Source organism: Macadamia integrifolia, chromosome 3, assembly GCF_013358625.1.
Source record: "Macadamia integrifolia cultivar HAES 741 chromosome 3, SCU_Mint_v3, whole genome shotgun sequence".
In the NCBI taxonomy this organism is placed as follows: domain Eukaryota; kingdom Viridiplantae; phylum Streptophyta; class Magnoliopsida; order Proteales; family Proteaceae; genus Macadamia; species Macadamia integrifolia.
The window spans coordinates 18,566,302-18,575,404 of record NC_056559.1 but is presented as its reverse complement, the minus strand read 5'-3'; the positions used below and the strand labels follow the sequence as shown (position 1 = coordinate 18,575,404).

Sequence of the window (9,103 nt, the reverse complement as noted above, 5' to 3'; positions counted from 1 at the left end):
AACAAGCTAAGATAACTGAACTAGAGAAAGACCATTCCCTTACACCAAAATGCTTTTGATTAGCAATATAGTAATTTTCTCTCATGATCAATTTCATTTTGTTTTCCATTTGTCTTTTATAATAAACTCTAAACCCATGGATTGTTCTTGAGATAGGCCTTAGCTCTTTATAAGAGGAGAATCTCTACCCCTACAAAAAGACAAGGATGAAATGGGTCTTGTTTTAACCATTGTCATAAAACCAAGCTTTGAACATGGACTCTTCCCCTTCAAATAGATTATATACATGCAAGAGATCGAATCAGCAACTAGTTACTGTATCACTCCACAGTTATTTCTCCCTGTTTCCTTCCAACTGCTACTTAATTAATTAACCTGCAAAAAAAGAGAACTTTACTGCTACAAAAGCTTTTATGCATCAGATCTTAGTTGTAATGCTTCTTGATCAAGATCCCTACTAGCTCTTACTATTAATCATGGCCTTGAATCAATCTTAATTAGTGACCCATTTATCTATAACTCTAACGTCATGCCTTCATTCACTCATGTCTTAAACCTCGACTACACTGTAAAAAACGTTTCGGGAAATAGAAAAATCAAATACCTTTTTGTAATTCAAAAAATCATTTCTTAGCACAGAAATGGCAAAAACATGTTTCTTCTATTTCTAGACACGAAACAGAAGAAACAAAATCAAACAGACCTAAGTAGTCTCCCATGGCGTCGTGATATAAAACCTGTATGGAAGTCAAGTAGTGAATTCAAAAGCTTTGAGTTGAATCAATTCCCCTTAATTTATTATAAACCAGAAATGAAAACAGAACTTCTCTTTCCATCAAAATCCTCATCTTCTGCTTCCTAAACTCTCTTTATGAGTTCTATTTCATCTTTGAGCTCTTTATGGGAGAAATGCGAAACCGAAGGTAATCAAGGCTTCTTTCTAATTCAAACCAACAAGACAAAGAGGAGGAAGAGATGAAGCTGGAGATCATGAAAAGAAAACATATTTATTTTCTCAAGAGATGGGCTTCGTATCTCAATTGGCGTCTTCTCCTTCTCATCCTAATTCCTTTCTACCTCCTCTTCTTTCTCTCTTCCCCCCCCTTCCGCCACCGACCCATACAGCCTCTTCTCCTCCTCCTCCTCCTCCTCCTCTTTTACTCCTCCAAAATCCCCTTCGCTCCCTTTCTCTCATCCGATTCTGAGGGAATCACCACCGGAGCAGATGAAGGAGGATTTGAACCGGTCGAGAATAGCAATATGCCTGGTGGGAGGAGCGAGGAGGTTAGAGCTCACGGGACCGTCGATCGTGGAGAAGGTTCTGAAGGTGGACAAGAATTCAGATCTTTTCTTGCAGTCCCTTGGATAAGGATGCCTTCAAGTTCTCGTTATTGAAAGTCGCTCCAAGCCTCGCTTCGGTTCAAATCTTAGAACCCGAGCCCTTGCCCGAGACCCTAGAACCGATCCGAGTCCTCACTGCCCGCAACTCACCCAACGGCATTCAGGTACCCAGCTTCTAAATCCTGTCCCCATCCTTTAACATTTTATTATATCTCTTACTTAAAATGCACACCTACCCTTTTTCCCTCTCTGTCTGTGGGTGGTGGTGGTGGTGGATCATCTTTCATCTTCCATGGCGTAGGTAGAGATGGAAATGTCTGAGGGTTAGGTCTGTTCCATCTCATTCTGTAGGCTGTACAAAATGTTGTTCCACTCATATATTTAGGTGAACATGTGTCTCAATTTCTGCCATTAAAAAGATGAAGAGAGTTATATGAAAGTAAAAGGACAAGTGTTGGATCCTCATATGTATGTCCACTTGGCATGTCCTTGCAATGGATCCAAAATTCACTATTTTTGTCTTAAACATATGTTTTAGTGTGCATTTTTTGAAGAGATTTTAGATATGGATTGTATCCTGAAACCTAGGCTGTGTTTGATATGCATTTTAGTTGATAATGTTTTCTTAGATGATAATCTTCTATGTTTTTATCATCTAAAAATGTGATGTAGCTCAATTGCATGTTTGCATCTAAGCTCAACAGCTAAGCCTTTGTAGAGGTCTACCCGCATCAACCCAAGCCCAGAAAGCACTAAGCCTTTGGAGAGATCTACTCGCATCAACCCAAGCCCAGAAAGCACATTTGCTCCTGGACCAAGGCATAACCAAGCCCCAACAACATTGTGACCCAAACATCAAAAAACACCAAAGAAGTTGGCCCAAACACGTTTGGTTAAATCCACTAGTGGGGGTCTCTAAGATATTTTTCTAAGCTCCTCTTGTTTTTCCCCTAAGTCAAGAAGCTTCTTTTCCCTTAAAAGCTTCAAAGAAAGCTGGTACATACACTGTACCTTTCTTCTTCCCAATTGTAAAAAAAAATGTTGTAAGAATATGAGAGAGAGAGAGAGAGATAGTTGAGTGAAAATACGATTTGAGTTCTACTGAGGAAACTCTGCCTCTTTCTACATACGTAGATTAATTTCATCTAAAGACCCACTCTCATTAGATAATTATCATATTTAAAGAAATACAATATTTGCTAACTAATAGCATTACTTCCACATTTTTCCACGACTCTAGTTCCCTACTTAATTGCTAACCCATGATATCTCATAACCTTATGTAACTTCCCTAATTTCTCTCCCCTCTTATGGCAAACAAACATTTAATAATAATCCTCACTAACATAATCACTCATCCCATACATCCGTGCACTAATATCGCCACCTCATCTATTATCTAAAGGAGAAGTTGCACCATGCTCGTTGCGAGAATCACACATGTAATAAAAGCCTGCTTGGAAGTCATTACTTTTCTTGAACAAGAATCAAGGTTTGGAAGCTTACATCAAGATCTTGAACAATACAAACTTTTGTAACAACCCAAGATAGTGGGATTTCTCTACCATCTTTCTTTTCTTCTCTTATGTAATCTCAACCTTATGATCTTAGGGGTAGAAGTTGAGATTTTAAAATTTCGTTTGTCTATAAAAGCCACCAAAGATATCATGTAAAAATAGAATGAGAAAATTTTTTAATTGAATTTGATTAATCAAATTGTGGTTCTCCAATTGAAAGATTCCTTTGAAACCTTGAAGAAGAAGTTTCATTCCATCCTTGAAGAGTTGAAATTTTCTACTTCACTTGCATCCTCGAAGAGTTGCAAGATCCCCATTGGTGTTGCAATCATCCTAGAAGAGTTGCATTTCAGCCCATATCTATTTTCATTTTTTTTTTTTTTTTTTTTTTTTTTCATTTTAAGATTCGGACTGTGTAAGTGTAGTAACTTGTCAGTCCTTTTAAAACCTTTTTCACCTAGGATCTCAACCATTCGTATCTCACCAAAGTTGTAACCCCACCTCTTGTTTTTTATTCCCAATTTGAATCACCCAAAATCAATATCGGAGTAGAGAGATATCCTCAAATTACTAGCCAAACGTCATTCTGTCCGAAATTGGTTTCTTCTATAAAATCAAGTCCTTTCCCGATCCTTGTAATCAGGCAACCCAGTGAGGGAGATTGCATCAGAATGCCTTGTCAACCTAGAATGCATGTCAAACACAACCTAATCCTTCTATATTTTATCATTTCAGAATATGTTCTATACCTAGATTTTAATCCAAGAATGTAAACCAAATAGAGCTTTTTGTTTTTAGCTTTTTGCATTCAGTGTAGGTTGCGGGGAAGTAGTAGTTCAAGACCTTAACCTTTTTGGCCGTTCCCATTGGCTTTCAATGATACAAGTGCAGTCCAGTAGTTACCTTGTCTAATAATAATAAGAAGAAGAAGAAGAAGAAGAAGAAGAAGAAGAAGATTGTCTAGGTTAGGTTAGAGCTGGGATTTAGGTTAGGTTAGAGCTGGGATTTCCATGCCGGCCTGGGTTGAGGGTTTATGTTTAGATTGATTTTTTCCGGACTAGGTGTTGTCCTATGTCTATACACATGTAATAGATAGTTATCTATGTAATAATGGAATGTCACAGTTTTAAAAAATAACAAGATAAATTTGATTCATTCATTTTTATGTTTTAATCCAAACCATTTATTTTTGCCTAGAGTTTGGAGTGTACATAATAATGTTTAGAGTAGTGATACACATGAATGAACATGCCCATGATGCATGACAATACAAAGAGGTATATGATTGAATTAGACTTTGAAATTTAGCACATAACTAATCTAGACCATATTTTCTCTATCCAACGGTCAGAATAGACACCTCATTTGTCTATGTGGTAAAATAGATGTCTTACGACAATCTTTTAAGAAAAATTACAAACCTTTGTTATAATAATAATTCACCATTATTCATTATATTTATGGGAGAAAGAACCTTGCCATAAAATTAGGGGTGCAAGTTTGGCCCTAACAGTCCAAACCAGCCCTTGGCTCGCCCTAATCCCAAACAAGTACTGACCAGAAATTTTGACCCTGAGTTAGGGTTAGGGCAGGTAAAAGTTGATGTCTTTGGCTTGCCCAGCCTGCCCTGAACCCGGCCCTGATTTTTTTATCCTAGGTTTAGGCCTTGGTTTTGGCCCTACCCGGCCCTGATTTTCATCCCCGATGTTGACTTTGGATTTTTTATTTTCTTAGGATGTCTCCTCTTTGTTTAACATGACAAGAGTTTTGAGATCTTTGGATTGTTTGCCTTATTAGGATGATCTTTTTGCTTACCATGACAAATAATTGAAATTTTTTGGATTATTTGCTTTCTTAGGATAATCTCCTTTTTGTTTACCATAATAGTTGGAGTTATTTATATTGTTTGAATGTTTGCTTTAAGATGTTCTCCTCATGACAAGTAATTTGTGACTTTCTGTTTTTTTATCTCCTCTTTATTGTGAATATTTTTTATCTTTTAGTTATTTCATATTTTGCAGGGTTAGGGTCAGAATATATCTAACCCTTGATGGCAAACTAGGGTCAGGGTCAGGGCCAATCAGGGTAGGTAAGGGTTGGGCTGAACCCTGAAGAGTTGGGTTTGGGTTGTAGTTTTGCAGCCCTGACTCAGGGTCAGGGTGGGTTTGGGCCCAATTAAGGAGACTCAGGGTTGGGCTAGGGTTTTAAGAAGCCTAGTCCAATCCGGCCTGTTGCACCCCTACATAAAATATATATGAACCCGTTGGGTTGCACTTCTAGTTAAACTTTTTACTTTTATTTTTAGTGGAAAGAATGCTCAATTGTCAAACGACCCTTATTGCTTAAACAGAAAAGGAGCCAAAATGACACGCCTCCACCCCTATGAAATGCAAAAAACTCACCATGCTTTTGTGCCTCCTCATTGATCTCACACTAGCATAGAGATTGCACACGATATAAAACGAGGGGGCAGAACACCCATAAAATGTGATATTGATGCCCATATTGATGCTTTTGTACACACCACACCACCATTGATCTCTATGCAAACTTAGGGCTACGCTACCCCCACAAGAAACATTTTCCTTTTTCCGACTGTTGTCGTCCTTGTAGAACTAGTTTCTATTCACACCATCCTGAAATCCGTGCATTTCCGGCATCTAATGATCTAATTTGCTGTTGGGTGATGTGCAGGGATTGCTACAGTATTTCAACATGGTAGAAGGGTGCCTAACGATGATCAAAGAATACCAAATACAAAACAACTTCACATACGACTGGATCGTCCGGACCCGGGTCGATGCTTACTGGTCCTCCTCACTTGGCCCTGAAAACTTCAAATCCGGTCGGTACCTGGTTCCCCCTGGCTCCAACTTCGGTGGCCTCAACGACCGGCTCGGCATCGGGGACGTCTACACCTCCACCGTCGCATTCTCACGCCTCTCCCTCATCTCTCACCTCCACGCCGCTGGCTTTCGTAGGCTCAATTCGGAAGCTGCCTTCAAAGCCCAGCTCACTAGCCAAGGCGTGAGCTACTTCACCCGACGGCTTCCCTTCTGCATCATCAGCGACAGGAAGTACCCGTACCCACCCAACCGGTTTGGCGTCCCGGTTGCCTCGCTGCTGAGCCCCGGTCCTCTCAGTGGGGCCAAGTGCAGGCCGTGCAAGCCGGTTTGCACTGGTACGTGCGTGGCCGGCGTAATGGGGAAACTTTACAAGGGTTGGAGCTGGACTAACTGGTCCAACCGGACCCTTCAACTTTGCGATGCCCATTCCGGTTGGGAAAACGGATGGCAGAAGATCTTCGATCGCGTCAGTGGTAAGAAGCTCGCGACCGCTAGGAAGCGCGTCTCGGCGTTAAAGTTAAAGGAATGCATGAATGATTTTGATGAGATGAAGAGACGGACTGTTAATTGGGACGCTCCTTCTGCAGCAGAGATATGTAAGCTCGGGCTGGGTCCCAAGTAGAGCAGAGGATTCGTTTTGTAAATAGAGCGATGAAGATGGGCCATTTTCGGGTTTTTAAGATAATTTTTTTTTCTCTCTTTTCTTAGGCTTTGTTTGGTAGTTAAGAAAAGAAAAAAATAGAAAAATTTTGAATTTGAAGATAAAGATAGATATATAAAAAATTCATTGTATAATCATTATTTTTTTGTCTTATTATCTCTTTTATACTATTTTCTTTTCTTTTCTTTTCTTGATTACCAAACATAGCCTAATAGGATGCATCCTACAAGCCCAGAAAAATAGATTTAATAAGCACTCTATATTCTCTAGCAGAGTTTTGTAATCTTTTTTTAAGTTTCGTGCAGCCCAAAACCTAAAGAGAAATAATTGCCTCCATACAAACAGGCTTTAGAGGAAATATGAAAACAGTTCCTAAATCGATGGATTGAAATCATGACCAACGAAGATCAAATAACTCTAAAAATTTTGTTCCACACCGCAATGGAATAAGAACAGTCCAAAAAAATGTGGTTCATGGTAGAGGCAGAAGGTTGCAATTCTGTATTTTAAACCTCTATTATATTTTGTCGATGTAGTTGGTCTTCAAGAGTCCCAAGTTTTCGGTCTCTCACTGTCACAACCATGATGCCTAGTAATAATTAACATCTAACAAATCTTTCACCGAAAAGTTCTTGGATAACCACTTCTTGATAGAAGAAAATATGCCAACATTATTTCTGACTAACAATATGTCATCCACATATATCCACATATGAATCTAGGAAGTAGGCTGTGCTCCAACTGTTCTTCTTGTAACACATGGTTCATATATCTTCTGATCAAAACCATATTCTCAAAATCTTGATCTTGAGAATGCCAAGATGAAATGAAACCTACTTTTACTTCTTAAGTTTTACTAGGTAAAATGCTTATATAACATCTATTTTATATGATCCACATCACTTGTGGAGGGATAATTAGGGTAATTTACAATGCCACCCCTTGGAGAATGCTAATATTAGAGGGACACCCCCTCTCTTTCACCAAATTACACTCGGACCCCCTGCCGTCAGTCTCTGTCTAGTGATGCTATGAAATGACACTTTAGCCCTTATGAGTAAAACATCCTTTTCATATTACACAAAAAATACTCCTCTATTCACCCTTATCTCTTTTATCCCTTTTTTTCCTTTGTTCCTTCTTTCTCTACCTGCAACTTGTGAGTCCGATGAGATCCAGATTGCCCGAGCTGCTGTCACCGGTGAGTTATGTTCATTCTGTCGTCGGTGAGTGGTGCACTTCCCATCGCTGTCATCTTAGGTCGCGGGATAGAAGGTTTGGATATATATATATATATATATTTTTTTTCCTCTGTTTTTCATCTTAGGTCGTCACTCTATTGCAAGTTATCAAGGTTGCAGGGAGTTCCTGAGGCAAAACACTGGTGGTAGGCCAAGGACTTTTCACTTCTTGGGTTTTCATCTTTTATGAGGATTCAATTTCACTAGCTTTCTTTTCAAATTAGCATTTTCTTCTATTTTCTTTTATACATCTGCAATAAGGTTGGTTATTTTGTCATTGAGATGCCATCCTGCAAGAATCTTGATAGGATCCATCTTGTGATCCTCCAAACACTTAACTAAGGATTTCAGGCCAGCAAGTTGCCTTTCATTAACTTCTTTCAATGCTGGTACAGGAGAACCTTCTGCTTCTCTTCTTGTTCTTTTCCAGATTTCTTTAGATTCACTCATTCACATAAAAATGAAGTAAGAATATTTTGAGAGAATTTTTCCTCAACCCAAAATTTACAAGCAACATCAATAGCTTCGATATGCATTATATTCTACACCATTTTCTTGAATGATATCTGGGACTCTGTCAAGGAGGAAACGGGACCGTCTAAGGGCAACAACAATCTCCCTTGGACTACTCAACCAAATAAGATCACTGAGAACCTGGTATCCAAATACTAATGGGATGCCATAGCAACCGATAAAAAGAAGCAACCCTCAAACATCCACGCTGTGGGCCTTGGAGACACCCCTTCACTGATCAACCTCTTCCTCCAAGCAACTACTGCGGCCTCAACTTCTTCTTTGACTAAGGGATCAGTCCCATTCTGATCAACGGAATCCACGAGGAGGAAGAATTCCAACATGAGCACTGATGCCTACCGGGCGGGAATCATCGGAGAATCCTTGGTATATGCTTTGCTACCTTGGAGATAAAACCGACCAATGCAGTCCAAGACGAGCATGGTTGGGTTGGGGGCACCCTTTAAAGCTGCAGGAGCTTCTTCATGGAGTATGGCAACGTCAGAGAGACGAAAAGCTATGTATCTGCATAATAATCCACGGCTACCCATTGTCTCACATTGCAATTCAAGCTCGGACCAGGATGAATTCTTAGCCATTTCGCCACTGGGGGATGAGACTTGTGTGAGATCCCAGCTAGAAAGCCCGGCCAAATCGCGAAGTGATGAATTAGCAAAATCGGAGGCAGGGGCATCTACTGAAGGAACTACCTCTGGCGGCAGTGGCAATGGCAGCTGCAATGGGATCACATGCTCCATATTAAGGGCAATTTCGATACTCCCTTATTTTTAAGGGTAAAAATGGTATTTAGAAAAAAAAAATGAATTGTTGATGTCAGCATTCTTGGTATATTCTGTAATACTGACTGATGGCAGGGGGTCTGAATCTAATTTGATGAAAGAGAGGGGGTGTCTCCATAATATTGGCATTCTCTAGGGGGTGGCGTTGTAAATTACCCTAAAAAAATGATACAATTCATTGTGT

The 9,103-nt window shown here is 39.6% G+C and overlaps 1 pseudogene; it reads left to right on the top strand.

The window, feature by feature from the left end:
* The first annotated feature begins 729 nt into the window (after positions 1 to 729).
* On the top strand, positions 730 to 6,464 carry LOC122073230 (annotated as a pseudogene).
* Positions 6,465 to 9,103: the final 2,639 nt, after the last annotated feature.